Below are 15,525 nucleotides of genomic sequence, written 5' to 3'. Positions count from 1 at the left end.
TTCTTGTATTCGGAACAGTATTTTCCATCTCAGTCCTCCTCCTCCCAAAAATACACATCAGTTTCAAGACAGCATGATACCAGCTTCACCTACCTGTGGTGTTCTCTGGCCCTCCTAGGGCTTCCAAATCTTCACAGATGAGTTATTCCTTCTACAACTAACTGGGTTATGGGTTGGATGTGCAGATCCTTACTACTGGTCATTAGAGAAGATAGTGGTATCTCTTTGTTGTTAAGACCAGAACCTAAGAGAAGTTAGTCACTTTGGCTGAGAAGCAAGTAATAATAAAGAATTATATGTAAGAAATCTAATAAAGCATAGATTGCATATGGTCTGAGGTAGGGTGATAACGTGGGAAAACTTTTAACATGGTTCTTTGCAGTCTTTTTCTCCTACTGCTTACCTCAATCAACCAGTAATATTTCTTAACAACTCTTGGTGCTAGGACTCCTAATGGGAGGGTGCTTTTTCCATCAGTTGTTTTTCATAGTAGCTCACAAAAGATGCATGTCTTGTCTATTGAAAAAAATGATGTGTTAGACTGCAAAATGATCAAGGGGACGAAAAGCTAAAGATGAGTTAGAAATGGACTGAAAGCTAGCTTAAGGGATACTGAGAAGCATGAAGTATAGATCGCCACCTCTTGACAGTTTACTCCTGAGAAAACTGAAAGCAAGAATTCATGCCATGTTAGAAACTATTGTTAAAGTTAGTGGAATAGGAAACTGTATATTCTGGGGACGCAACATCCTTCATTTTTATAGAAATCACATTGAGTGAATCTCTGAAAAGAACCAAGAGCACTGAGGTGGTGTTTTGCTTAAAAGGTGTTTTCTGTGGGAAAGATCCACTGCAGATGTTTTATACTCAGCAACCATGAGTTTTTCCAATGTCCGGGAGCAGCAAATAGCAGAGCTGTTAATTACAAGGTAATCTTCAGGTCCAAAGAGAAGTGCAGGGCATGCTGAAGGCTAATTGATCAGATCTCAATGATGCCATGTAACTAAGTGAATTTAAATATTTAAAACTCTATGCGATCATAATAATTTTCAAAACTTATGAATATATTGTGGAAAGGAACAAGCAGAGATTGTTCCTTTATAAACCTGTGATATTAATGAGTTAGAATTTACCATTTTTTGGTGTTTCACATTGTGTGCTGCCAATCAGGTAGAAAGTAGACAGTGGACTAAGAAATCCTTTTCCATGTTGCCAGAGGTTATGAATGGTTTCTGACCATATTCTCATTAAAAAGTCTAAGTGTTACAACTGACATTAACATGATAATCTGTGCTATGTAAGAGCTCCTAAAATTTAGTTTTGGAGGCTATATCAGCATTAGTTTACTAAACTAAATTTCACCTTAAAACAGCAGTCTGGCCCAAGGTCATCTCAGATCTTAACAAAAGTGCATATTGAATCAATTTTTGGTAGCTTCTTACGGAGTAGTGATGATATGTCCCTGCTTCTTGTAAGCATGTTTCAACTTATTAGGCAGACTCAGTAGAGATATTAAAAATGATTCAACCTAGGAGGACCAAAATATGTCTGTTATTCTAAGAGGAAGTGATCATTTCAGGGTTCAAACAGCCCAGCAGACAAATATTTGCTCCTTCCTTTTAGACAAGCATAGCTACAAGTTCTGATGCACTGATTCTGTTTAACAGAAATAAATCCTTAGGGTACAAAAGAATTATTTGGGCAAATGTACAAAGTATTATTCATAGTCTTGACTCACTACCAATTACGTCCCTTCTCTTTGTGACTGCAGTGGGTACAATATATCGTATAGAAACAACTTTCAGACTGGCTATGTTCTTCAATTTCTAAACTTTTCTGTTGGTTTCCTTGCGGTCCTATTCTCTGAGTTTTCTCTCACTTTTGAGGAAAATGGATAAACTTTTTCCATCTCGTACTCATTAGTGCAGATAATATTTGGACTTGCTAAAAATGTGTCTTATTTCCTGCGTTCTTTTATCTCTGAATTTTCATTTATCATCTTCCCATTTTTTTCAAATTACATGCATAATTTTCTACCTACTCCCTTCACTCTTTAACCTATCTCTTTGCTTTTCCCTGTCCATTTTTTTCCTGTATTCTTGTTCCAATATTATTTGATAATATTGTTTTTCTGCATAACTTAACTTACTGTAAAGACCAAAAATCCTCAAAATACTTGTGACGCAATTTTGAAATATCTTTAGGAATAATGAGTCTTACGCGGTTTTGGATTCTGCACATATGCTGACTAAACTTGTAACTTAACTGATACAAATTGATGTAATGAGCCACATTTCTGAATGTTAGTATGAGATTTTTCATTTGAACTGACCAAACCCCATGAATGTTACTGCAAAATTTGCAGCTAGTTTGATAGCACCTTCCCCCAAAACAGAAATAGCTTTTCAGAATTCTCATCAAGCTTGCTTTGTAGTAAAAAAAAGAAACTCAGAAGCTATCACCCTCTGGTGATCTAAACAATGCATCTTTGTAGTCTCTCAAAGCCACTTTTACTAACACAAAGTCATCTCCAGTGGGAGGGCTGTGTGAAAATATATAATGTGTCATAAAAAATGGCATCCCCTTCCTTGCTTTTTTGATTTGTGACTTTTGATGTGACTTTGAAGTTCTTATGGTCCCACTTATGGCTGGAATCTATTTTCAGACTTCTCTCAGAAACAAAAGCCATTTTCCAGTTCTCTGGTAATAGAATTGCAGTGCAGGAGTTAAGAAACCCCACCCAACTAACAAACCAAACAAAAGAACCCCCAAAACCCCACCAAACAAACAAACAAATTGTTGTTTTTTCTTGTTTTCATAAATTTGTTAGAATTCTTTCATACTGACATTAAGAATATAAATACATTCAGTTCGGAACTACTATAAGAATAAAACTATGATGATTTATAGTCCAGGTGGAGGCCTTCACATATGGTATATTACATGTACTTAAGTATTTCTAGTGGAAATCTATAATTCCTTGGTACTATAATGGGTTTGGATTAAGTCACTTTTTATTTAAATTGAAAAATTAACATTATCTTGATGCATTTTGAGGCTCATGTTTTACCAATTATAGACAGTTAAAAGGTTAGTAATTTGTTCTTTATTTGCTGCACCGTATTGGGCTACAGCAATAATAACTTTTTGGACAGTCCTCACTTTCATTCTTCCAGACTAATGACGTGATTAAAAAGAAAAATTGTTGTGTTTACTTTTGCTTTCAAAGGCTGTGCTGTGTAGTATAGTGCTAGTGTCAGGTATTGCTCAAATATACAAAACTGACGTTGCAGAGATCAAGGTAATCTTTTTTGCAAACAGTATTATATGCTTGGTAGAGGGGTTTTTTTAATCATAAAAAATAGACTGACTGGTAATATTTTAAGGTTTTACATGTTTCCTGACCCATAGAATCTTTTGTATCCTGAAAATCATGGTGATTTTTTGCTGGTTTGGGGGCTTTTTTAACTGGGGGGAGACAAGTATATTGTTTTCCCCTTTCTCTAGTTTATATGACAAACTTTGATGGTTACTAGGCAATAAAGGAATTAAGCAGAGATAAAATATGCAATTACTAAGGCAAGACAGCAAACAGTAGGTAACAAAGATGGCAATAAATTGACCTAGGGCTGGAAAGCTTCCTTTTGCTCTGTATTAAACTTAGTGTGCAATGTAATCCCTTCATCTTTCTAGTTGCAAAAAAAATTGAGGATTTACAAAAGGGCATGTTTTGGTAACATGATATAAAATGAACTGGATAGTTATGTGCTATATCTAATATTGCTGAACACTGTAGGTAATGCTCAAAAGGTAAATTTCAGTCCTCCTAAAAAACACTTGTAGAAAATGAACCCAGGGAGACGGTTACTTCTAAGGTTTAACTGAGTTTGCTTGCGTAAAACTTTAAATCCAATTTAAATATTCTCATTGAATAAAAGACGACCAAAATGGGGCTAACGGGGGCCTGTTCCTTTTGTTAGCAAGAGAGAGGAGTTAATCCTTTGCATAACTAAGACACCGGGTTTTGCAGCTGAGATGAAACTGTCCTACTATCCTACCTACATTGTGTAACTACCATATTCATATTTTATTTATGTAAAAAATATTTATTTCTGTAAAAATATAAAAAACCCTACTGTCTATGCCTAAATCCAAACATGTCTCCTAATCTACTCTATCTCTTCACTTAAAAAAGAATATTTGAAAGGCAATTAGAAGGACCACATCCACAATCCAATACCTGCAAGCTCTTCCCTCTCTGGGTTTTTAAATAAGCATTTTTTTGCTCTTTCTAAATTGTTCTTCAGGAGAACACAAGGGGTGTTTTTCCCAGCTTCCATAAAAATTTACTGTCTTCTCCTGTGCATTTATCTTTATGGTACAGGGCCTTTGCTTCTGAGGTTTGATAGTGTTGCTTGTTAACTTGATATTAATTGAATTTTGAACAGAATAAACACTAGGATGAAAACTGAGTTGTGTATTATCCCAGGAGATACATTTATCATTAAATTAACAGGGAACACTGTCAGAATTTCATTGTAAAAGGACCTAGGAAATTCTGCAAATTGACTGATCAATAGCCACAGCAGCTTTCTTTCAATGTGCATCAAAGCTATTTCTATGTTGCTTTTGTTGTTTTAGTAACTTAAACATAGCAGGTGGAAGAAGACTACAGAGTAGGTGCATAAAATTACATTGCTACAGCTGACCTAAAAAGAATGCATTTAATAGAAAACAGAAGAAATAAAAGGAATTAAGCAAGAAAGAACAACATAGAATCATAGAATCGTTTAGGTTGGAAAAGACCTGTAAGATGATCAAGTCCAACTGTTAACCTAACCCTGCCATCCCACCACTAAACCCTCCCTAAGCACCTCATCTACCCATCTTTTAAATACCTCCAGGGATGGGGACTCCACCGCTTCCCTGGGCAGCCCATTCCAATGCTTGACAACCCTTTCTGTGAAGAAATTTTTCCTAATGTCTAACCTAAATGTGCCCTGGAGCAACTTGAGGCCATTTCCCCTCATCCTATTGCCCATTACCTGGGGGAAGAGACCAACACCCACCTCACTACAGCCTCCATGGGTCAAGCATTGGAGAATGGACCCTTGTAAAAAACTTTCTGAAAATCCAAATTAATGATATCAATTGATCAATGCTCATTAACTCTTTCAAAGTAATCTGATAGATTTTGTGGGATTATTGCGTATAAAAACCATGTGGACTTTTACCAAATATTTCATATTTATCTATGCATTTATTAATTCTGTTTGCTGTCATAATTCCTACCCATTTTCCTGATGGATACCCAATTTACTATTCTGTAGTCCCCTGAGTCATTGCAGGAGTCCTTTCTCAAGAGTTACATCTCTTCAGTTCAGTTTTTTATTCCTCATGCCGCAGTGTCTGATTTGAGCAATAGTTTATACACCAGTTGGTAACTCAGCAACTTCTTACTAGACTTCCTTCACTCTTGAACAAATTGCCTGGTCCTGACAATTGTTACTGTTCAATTTATTAATTTGCACTAAAACCTCTTCTATTGATGCTTTTTTTAAGAAATAGTTTCTCCATCTCATCCCATGTGAAGAAGGGAACCTTCCCGACCTTCTCCATAGTGAACACTGATGAAAGTATTCACTTATCTTTTCTGCAGTGGTCTCACCTTTCTTTATTTCTCCTTTTGTACTTTGATAATCTACTGGCCCCACTGACTCTGTTGCTGTCCTACTTCTGTGTTTGAAAACATTTTTATTATTATCTTTTATACCTTCTGCAAGTTTTATCTTAAAGTATTACCTAGCTTGCTTTACTGTAGTTTTACATTTAACTTGCTAGCTCTATTTTATGTTTTCTCATTTGAAAGTGAATTACTTTTTTTTTTTATCCTTTTGGTCTGTTCCTTTAATGTACTAGGCTTTTAAAATTAATTTGGTATTTTTTTACTGTTAACAAATCTTTACTCAAAGATTCCAGTGTGTCTTCATCACCACTCTTCACAGTCCCCCCAAGAGACTGTGTGTCTCTTGTCCCCCCCAAGATCTGAAAGTGTGTACTGTGTCACTCTCTATAAATACATGAAATAGAAATTTGGAAAAAAACAACAATCAGGAATCCATGAGAGGTGTGCATGGGTTAATGGTCCCACATCTTACTTTGGGTCATGGAGATGTACAGAATTAGGACTTCTATATTTTTGTCAAATTTTAAACAATAGATGGGCACTGAACAAAGCTATTTCAGGATTTTACTTCCAGTAGTTTTTAATGTACATTACTTTTTCATTTTATTTCAATTTATCCTCAGTACCTTAGTCCTTCTTGGTCTCATTTTCATCTTTATAATGAGGCATATCTTTAAGTTCTTGTTCAGATACGGCTCTTTTACCTATTATTTTATATGATGAAGTCTGACATGACTTCTTTCATCTAGTAAGTGTCTGTGGTACCTAATTTCAGTGGCATTCTAAAATCCAAGTCTTTTCAGTGTATATACGGTTAAGAACATTAGTAAAGATTTAGATAGGAATGGCAAGTATAAGCAGTTACAAATTTCCAATGGATTTTTGGGAATTTTTTTTTTAAAAAAATGTTTTCTAGTGATATTCTTTGGCTGCATATTTGCAAAGTTTGTTTCATCCATACTCCCAATTTGTCTGCAGATGGTATTACATAACGTTTCTATAGTTATCTTTCTTCCTAATGCAAATGATCATTGTAAAAACAAAAGACTTTAACAACATAAAATGGAAAACATTGTAGTAACTGAAGGTGAGAATATTTTAGCACAAGTATATCTTGTTGACACTTAAAAGCACACAATTTTCTCATATCATTTTCATTATGTAGCTAAGCTAAATTGATTCTAAATTGACGCTATGAAAACCCGACTTATCTCTTCCTTTTTTTCCCCCTTTTTTTTATAGCAAGATATAATAGTTTTATCTGGGAGGAAAATACCACTACTACTATCATTTATTTGTATAGATTTCTGACTATGCAAAGGAAAGTGCCTATCATATGCTCTAGACATCATTATAAAATTACTTTTCAGGGAAATATATAAAAAAAAAATCAACAGTTTCTCCAAACCTACAGCCCAACTAATCAAAGCCAGAGAAGACTGGTTTTTGTCAGAAGTTGTTCATAATGATGCATTTGTCTGCAGGGTGAGGGATGTGAATTATATCTTTTAGAGCACTCTTTTGTCAGGTGCTTCTCTTATTTTTGCTGTATTTCTTAATCAGGATAGAATTACAAAGTAACCTCTATAACTTCCTGGCTTTGAAAATTACCTTACTCTCAAACACTGAGATTTTTCTTAAACTTTTAAGAATGAGTTGCAGCAAATGGACTCTCAGCAGATGTCATTGGAATCTCAGGGACTAGAATCTTAAGGATCAAGAAAGAACAAAGAAATTCTATTCAGAAAAAGACAGAATAACTAGGAACCATGAAATGAAGCTCCCAAATAAAAATAGTGCATAGTATACCATGGATAGATTTTAGTTGATATGTGTAGAAATACCTGGGAATTTTGGCTGTGGTTACACCACATATGAATTATTGACTCTTTCTTCACTTGTGAAATAGAAATCATTTATAGTGTGACATTTTCTATATAAGTACAACCAGAGGCTGTCACATATACCTGCTTACAGTCCCATACAAGAATAAATGTGCAATTAAAAGTAATTTATATCAAAAAATCCTCTATGGGACTGAAAGAGAAACATTTTACTGCTCAAGAACATAGTCTGTTTCTTGAGCTAAAGGTGTAAAGCTCTGCACAAACACAGTCTGCAGGAAATCTCTCATACTTGATCTTCAGTTCATTTCTTACCCAGCCCCAGTCTGCTATTATTCTCCAACCAATGTTATTGGGCTAAGATCAGCATTGATTTACATTTTCTTGCACTTCCATCAACTGTGTGTGGAGTGCTCCACGTAAAAAATCTACACTGAATTTCATCATTCAATGGAACTTTTCTCATGGGCTAGACATAACATGGCTCAGTTCTGCCATACCACAAGCTTTAAATAAAAACAAATGGTTTGGGGATATTGTTATGCAGAACAACCAACAAACAAAAACCTAATTTCATTTTGCTTGACCTTCACATTATGAAGTAAGGAGAGTTTTCAGAATGGATAGTCAAGAGGAATTTTTCCCTGAAAAAGAAAAAAATATAATTAGGATTACCTGAACCAACAATGATACATGCCAGACAAATGCATGGCAATTTAGCATAAGGCAAGTTTTAATCCAGTCGAGGCAACCTTTCTTTCAGGCACATCAAGTTCAAGGTGTAGTCATTGTATGCCTTGGTTGGTTTTGGCAATCAGAAAGAGAAGGGGTGAAATAGCACTGAAGAGCACAATAGCTTCAGGTCTAACCTTTATTAGGTACAGAGCAGTTTGAAAACCATATTAAAATACAGTTCTTACAATATGCAGATGTTACCTGAACAAGTCTGTTGGATGACAGAACATATGTCAGTAAAAATTATCAGCATTAAAATTTTTCACTTGTGTGTCACCTTTTCATCTCATTTCTCCTTTCCAAATTTATGCTCATACGAAATGTATCTAATTCTGGGGTGGAAGGCAAAATGTAAATACATAAAGCACTTGGGTAAAGAAAAAAGTTATACTGGAGAGATTTAAAAAAAAAAAAAGGCTGTGTAGGCCACTGGGATTTAGTTGTCATTACCAAGAAACTATGATAAACTGCTGCTGAAGCACACCTGAGTGGTGTCATACTGTTTTGTCAGCACTGATTTCCCTTAGATAATAGCGTATTGTGAAACCCAAGAGGAAATTTAGGGATGTAAATGACAGGGAAAAAAATTATACAGCAAGGAAAAGTAGCTAGAAAATACATAAGACCTGTACGTTTAGTGAGCAGGTATGTTTTATATTTGTTGCTGTATATATGCCTGTTTTATTAATGTATTACTAGCTTGCCCAGAATAATTAGAGCACAGAATCTCGCTTTGTAATTCTTGCCTGAAGCCCATAGCTTGTAGCTGGTTTGTACATTAAAAGAGAAGCGGGTTCTGCTGTTTAAAGTAGCCATTTTACGGAATGGTGCTGGCTGTGGGTGACAATTAAGCAGAAACATGGAATATTTGGAGTTTGCTGTTTCTTTGCCATGTAGTCCCTTAACAGAAAGAATGAAAATGAATGTGTACATACCTTTTATGGTTCTTTAGGGGCATCTGCTTCTTTCCAAATCATAACCTGACTAATTTCAAGATTTCTGGAAATGTTATTGTTCTCTTAAGGCAAGGAAAAATATGCCATCACTTGTACCAAAAGTGACAAATTTGTTTTGTTGATGGAAACCTTTAATGGGCGTACGTTTTAGTGGTATCTGATATAATTGCCCATACAAGATTAAGCAAGAAGGAAACAGTATGATCACCACTATTCTGTAACACGCTAAATAGGACTTCTGTGTATCCCTGAGCAACAATATAGCTTTTTGGAAAACAAATAAGCAAGCCATCCCATCAGATATCATTAGTACTGGTAGTGACAGAGAATCCATTGCAATCACTGCTAAATTGTTCCTATGATTAATTTCTTGTAAAAAATTTGCGCTGTGTTGCTAGTTTGAATTCGTATGGCTTCGTTTTCCAGCTCTTACATCTTTGTTGTATCTTTGTGTGCTGGACTGAAGAACTCATTATCAAAGTTTTGTTCCTGCTGTAGATACTCACAAACTGAGATCGATTCACAACTTAACCTTCTCTTTGGTAATCTAAATAGCTTGACCCCCTTCAGTCTTTCATTATATGGCATATTTTCCAATTCTTTCTTTATAGATTGCTATTCACTCCAGTGAGGCAAGTGAATCTTGCTAGAGAAACCAAAAGAAAATGAAAACTGCTTAAAAAAAAAAGTCTTATCTCCATGACCTCTTCTGCTTTCCCTGAAAAATAACAATGGACCCAATTAATTTGTTTGTAGTTAGAATAGCATCAATTTTTCCCAAATTATTTTAATAATTAATTGATCTGTGGCTCATTTTGGTGTAATTTTAGCTAAATGTATTATAATATGAGGATGAAAGATACAGTACTTTTGAAGTACCTGCTTTCTGTTCTTGTAAAGCCTAATGTTAACCCCTGCTAAACAAGGGTCGTAGTAGTCTCTCTTTTTTTATTGGGGGGAAAAAAGAAATTACATCACCTCATTTTTTTTAATGAAAGACCCTAATTTAAGGAAAGAGTTCCTGAATGCAGATACTAGATAATAATAAGACTTCACATAATTATGATATGGTTGCTTGAACTCAGACAGATGGTGTCTTCCATATTTTCTGTAGACTATCTCTAGCCATCTGAAGATGTAAGGAGCTGCACAATTAAGGACACTTTTTAGACAGCTTCTGGCCTACTGAGCTGGGTGGCTTGTAGTGGGTATCTAAGATAGGTTTCCAAATTTTCACTGAGTGCATATTGCCTCAAATTATGTTTGCAAAGTTCCTGTTGGACTCCTGAGGTTAACCATAAGACATTCCATTACAGCTGCATTGCCTGAAAATCACAAATGAAAGGTAAAGTTACAGTCCAAGCTGAAATGTCTCTATTTTGAATTGCTGAGCTTACAAGATCCATTTCCTTTAAATGGATCCTCTGTGAGTGGACTTGGGTACATTTCAAAAGCTTTCGATTTCTTTTTATTTTTCACAGGGGTTATGCTTTTACTAATGGCTGAAGAAAAGTCTGGCTGTAAAATACAGATTTTTGTCTCAGAAAACTGTCTTCTAGCATGGCCTGTGGAAAGAAAACAGAAGCAAGTTCCTTCCACATCTTTCTAAAAACTTCCCATGACACTGTCATTTTGGCACCGTGCTATCTATCATAAACCCCAGAAAGTGTTTGATGACTCATATTAATGAGGAGACTCATTACATGAGAGTACATGAGAGCCAACAGGCAACTTCAGTCTACTTCACTATGAACAGCAGCTGAGCAACTCTACTTTAAAACATCTTTCCTGTGTATTTTTCAGCATGTAATGATGAGAAGTAAAATATTCAACTTATGTCTTTCTTTCAAAGTGACAGACTAAAATCTTAATGAAGACTTCAACATGTTATTAGCAAGATAAAAGTTAAAATCTAGTTTTTATTAGATTTCTTGTTGACAAGTGGAAGTTCTCAGACAGAGTAAGTGCTTAATTTTGTTGCTCTTTCTCTAGAAAAATGCTTTTCTTACCTGTTTTTTTCCACACTTTTGACAGGAAAAGGCTACTAGCTGACTCCAAACAAAAAAACTAAGTGTGGCTGTAAAACAGTAAAATATAATGATGCAGCAAATTTACTCCTAGAGTTTGTTCTACAAAGGTGCTGTCAAAGTACAACAGTTCTCAAGAGAATTAAAGCAGTATTTTCTTTGTATAAAGAAGGACAACCACATAAAAAAAAAAAGATATGATGTATTCTAGGAGGGAGTTTTATTGCTAGGATTTCAATAGTTTTCCTACTGGCAATTCTACTTATCCTTTCGCAGCATGGTGTAACTACCACTGACAAATACAAAATACATTTTGTATTGGAACAGCATTTAAAATCTGCATCATTGCAAATTTCAAGATAGCTAGGTACTTCACAGAAAGCTCCTCTTTTGAAAATTGAGAGTGAATTTATTACAGGGCTTAATTATCCTACATATATTACAGACAGTAAGCTTTTTATTGAAACAAAAACTAGTGCTTTAAATATCTCCTTTCCTATAAATGACTTCAGAATCTTCTAGCTATATTTTTGGCTCCTGGGCTTAGTGGTTGCTGTAGATTACATTCTGCTGTAAAAACTGGAAACAATAACAGAGCTAATGATAGATGTTTAAATAGGAAACAGTAACTTGCAAAGGCAACCATTGATCTGCTCCAATCTCCTTCAGAAAGTAACAAAGGAAAGTTTCAGAATAGATGAAATCTAGCTAGTAAGTGGCACTCAATACCTGTTAGTCTTTGTATTTTGTTCAGAACTATATTGAAACACTGTAGAAAACATTTAAGTTTTTGCTTATTTACAGTATTATTGTAGTACTTGGGGTTTTTTTCCCCCAATAGAAAATTAGTGTTATGCTGTGTATGTCTTAAGTGTGTATGTATTATTTCATAATGATGTTAAAAACTAGAAAGAAGGGTTGAAAGAGATGTCCCTTATTCCCTTAAAATTATTGTACGAGTTCTCTTAACAGTGGACTAACGGGAAAGATATAATTAGCTCTAGAGTTGCAACTAGCAGTAATAATCCATAGTTCCAAAGAACTACTTCTTTTGGTTTTGTCCCATAGTGGAAAGCAGCAAAGTTTAATGCTTCTTCCAGAAACTAAAATTGGCTTTTGAGATTAATAGATAAATTAAAACTGTAAGTTTTGATGAGAAAAATGCAGGAGTACTTGAGGGTAAACCCAATCCTATTCTTTGTGGTTTGTATTGAATAGTCATAATGTGGTTATGTGGGAAGGTTCAGAGTGAGAAGAGACATTACACTGTTGAGAGGGAGATTGCTGATGGTCTCTGAGAAAGAAATTTGCAGAGGGTGGGTGGCATAATGCTGGTACAGAGTTAAAAGTACAGAACCTCAGCTTAGTCTGTCACTGGTTGTTCTCACACAAATGGCTTTGTCAAGGGAAACCAGCAGCTCTCTATTCCTAAGTGTAAGAATAGAGTGAATTTATGGTGTCTGACCTATTAGGAAGGAGATGTTCTCGACAATGCCATATAAGTGAAAAGTGAATGAATGTAGCAAGTCTCAAAAGAGACCTGAGCAGGTCTCACAAACATATAATAAACCTTGTTCACTCTATCTATGCAACTTGCTTCAAATATGGCTTAAATTATTTAAAATATTTTACAGTGCCTCATAAGACCTGAAAAGTATAGAAGTTGAGTAGTACTCAGAGTTCAACTGTTTTTTCTTAAGAATATGTATAACTTTCTTGGCCACATGTACTCATGTGGTTTCTGTGATGCATAAAACACAAAATTAATCAGCTAACATTAAAAATGAAGAAAATTGGCACCTGGAGACTTCTGTTTCATCTCAAGTTCTTAAGAAAGTCAGAGGAAATATCATCAAATCCAGGAGATTTACTGACGATATTTTATCTCTCATACTGGCAATACAAAATATCTGACAATATTTATGTATTTTTATGAAGCTGTTTATAGAAGCTGGTTTGATAGGATTTATTTACCAGTATCTGTGTGCTTTTGTTATGCTATGTAGCTAGGCTTTACTTATAGCAGCTTATAAGTGTCAGTGGTGGGAATCAGAGGAGCTTCCAATTTTGTGAAGTCAAGTTACAAATGTCTTCTGATTATAACTCTCCCTTCCCCCCCCATCAATTTGGGTTTCAGGAGTCAAACATTATACATATATATTCCATCCCTGGAAGCATTCAAGGCCAGGTTGGATAGGGCTCTGAGCAACCTGATCTAGTTAGCGGTGTCCCTGCTCACTGCAGGGGGGTTGGACTAGATGACCTCTAGGGGTCCCTTCCAACCCAAAACATTGTATTATTCTATGATTCTATATCTATACCTTGCTGATGATGATTGCAGGGCATTACAGATCATGATTTCTGGTGACCAATATGAAGTGAATATGCTCTGAAGCCATCAGGCTTCTTTATTCTGTTGGATCCAGACATTAAAAGATATAATTTAGCTAGTAAAAGTAAGTGGAAGAATTGGTTAACGTTATTTAAGATTAATACTACCTAGTTCTCTGGGGTATTTGTAAGCAAAAATAAGGCTTTCACCACATGTTCCAATGTGAAGATGTGCAGTCATTTGGAACACTGGGTGCCAGGATGCAGCATGAAAACTGCCAATGTCCCTGATAACCTGCTTTCATAAGCCAACTTTCTTAAAAAGGAATGTGAGACTTGCCAGCTTCTGAAAGTAAAGTATATTTAAAAACCTGCTACAAGAAAAACTGCAACTAAATTTATCCCTATCATTGTTTATACCAGTTCATATCCCCTCACTTTCTATGTTCGTGTAAAATATCCTGCCTTTGTCTCTTATAGACAGTAATTTATTGTAATTGAAGAACTTCCTTTGACATCAACTGATTGCCTCGAGCAACCATAAAGTACTTGTGTACATATGAACCAATTCCAGCAACTGAGACACTGCACATAAGGATTTTTTCTTTTATGAATCTATTTTTCAGAAGTGATTACATTACTTAAACTAAGCCAATAGTGTTAATTCTCTTCAATGCTTTTTGCAATAAGGTTTTGCTTTCTGCGTTCTGTAAACACTATTACTTTATACATTTGAGCAGTTAATTTGAGCTTAGGTGAAAGATGAAAAAGTTGATTTGAATGTATCATAGCATGCATAAATGTATGCCAAATAGTAGTTACTGAATTGTTCTAAAGTTTTGTTTATGTTTGATTTTTGTAACATATCTTCAGATGTTTCTGTAATCTTCCTTTTCTGTGGATTCTCCAATTCTAGGAAAACTAAGAATATACTGAAATATTTCCCTCTAACAAAACTTTCCATGTTCAAGAGGTTCAGGGAGCTAGATGATGGTCAAACACTCAAAAAGACAGAAAAATATTTGACAGTATGACAGTCAAGATTTGCTGACTTAAGCTACTCCCAAATACTATGGTGTGTAAAATATATTTTTTTTGACTAATTTTTTTCTTGCCTAACTCAAGACTTTATAAAGGAGTAGAGTCATGCTAATCTCTGTAGTACAAAAAGGTAAGCAGTAAGGCTGAATTGACTATTACATGTCAAAGTAACAGCAAACAACTCACAGGAGCCTGTTCCAATATTAGATCTAATATTAGTTCTGTTCAGTCTGTTTATTTTTGTGTGCTTCAAGCTATGAGTTTTTATCCCAGTGCAAACACAGTTCATTTTGGAAATATTTATTGAAAAATCCTTTTTGTACTATCTTGTACAAGCTAGCTATAAAGCAAATGGAAATGTAGTAAGCTAACAAAATCCTAGTAAGCTAGCTAAGCCATTAATGTTTTATAGTACAAGATCAGCAGTTCTCTTCTTCCAGGATTTCCTTCTTTACCCGCTCTGTTCATCTTATATGGATGCAAGGATGAACAAAATTTAATAACACCTTAAGACTTCTGGTGAAATGAAGAGTAAATGGGCAAAGAAAAGGCTGACATTTTCTTCCACTCATTACTTAAAAAATTTTGTCATCTGTCTGTCCCCCGTCCCCACCGCCCACTCCCCCTCAAAATTGTGGCAGTCAGGAATTTCTTACTAGATAATGGGGGGCAAAAAAACTCAACAAACAAAACCAAACCAAAATAAAAAAACCCTAATTGCATGTATGTGTTTGGAGTAAAAGGCATAGGAAATTATTGTATGTACTTTCCATGACAGCTTCTTTAACATTTATTCAGTTGGTATTACTATATCTATAGATACTTCAACATACTGTGAGGACTGCTTTGCCAATCTGTGTCCATTATCAAGTAATTGTTTATGTGGGGCTAAAGGACATGAACAA

Source organism: Egretta garzetta, unplaced genomic scaffold (genome assembly GCF_000687185.1).
Source record: "Egretta garzetta isolate BGI_Z169 unplaced genomic scaffold, ASM68718v1 scaffold615, whole genome shotgun sequence".
Taxonomy (NCBI): Eukaryota; Metazoa; Chordata; class Aves; order Pelecaniformes; family Ardeidae; genus Egretta; species Egretta garzetta.
Note: the sequence above shows the minus strand (reverse complement) of the source record.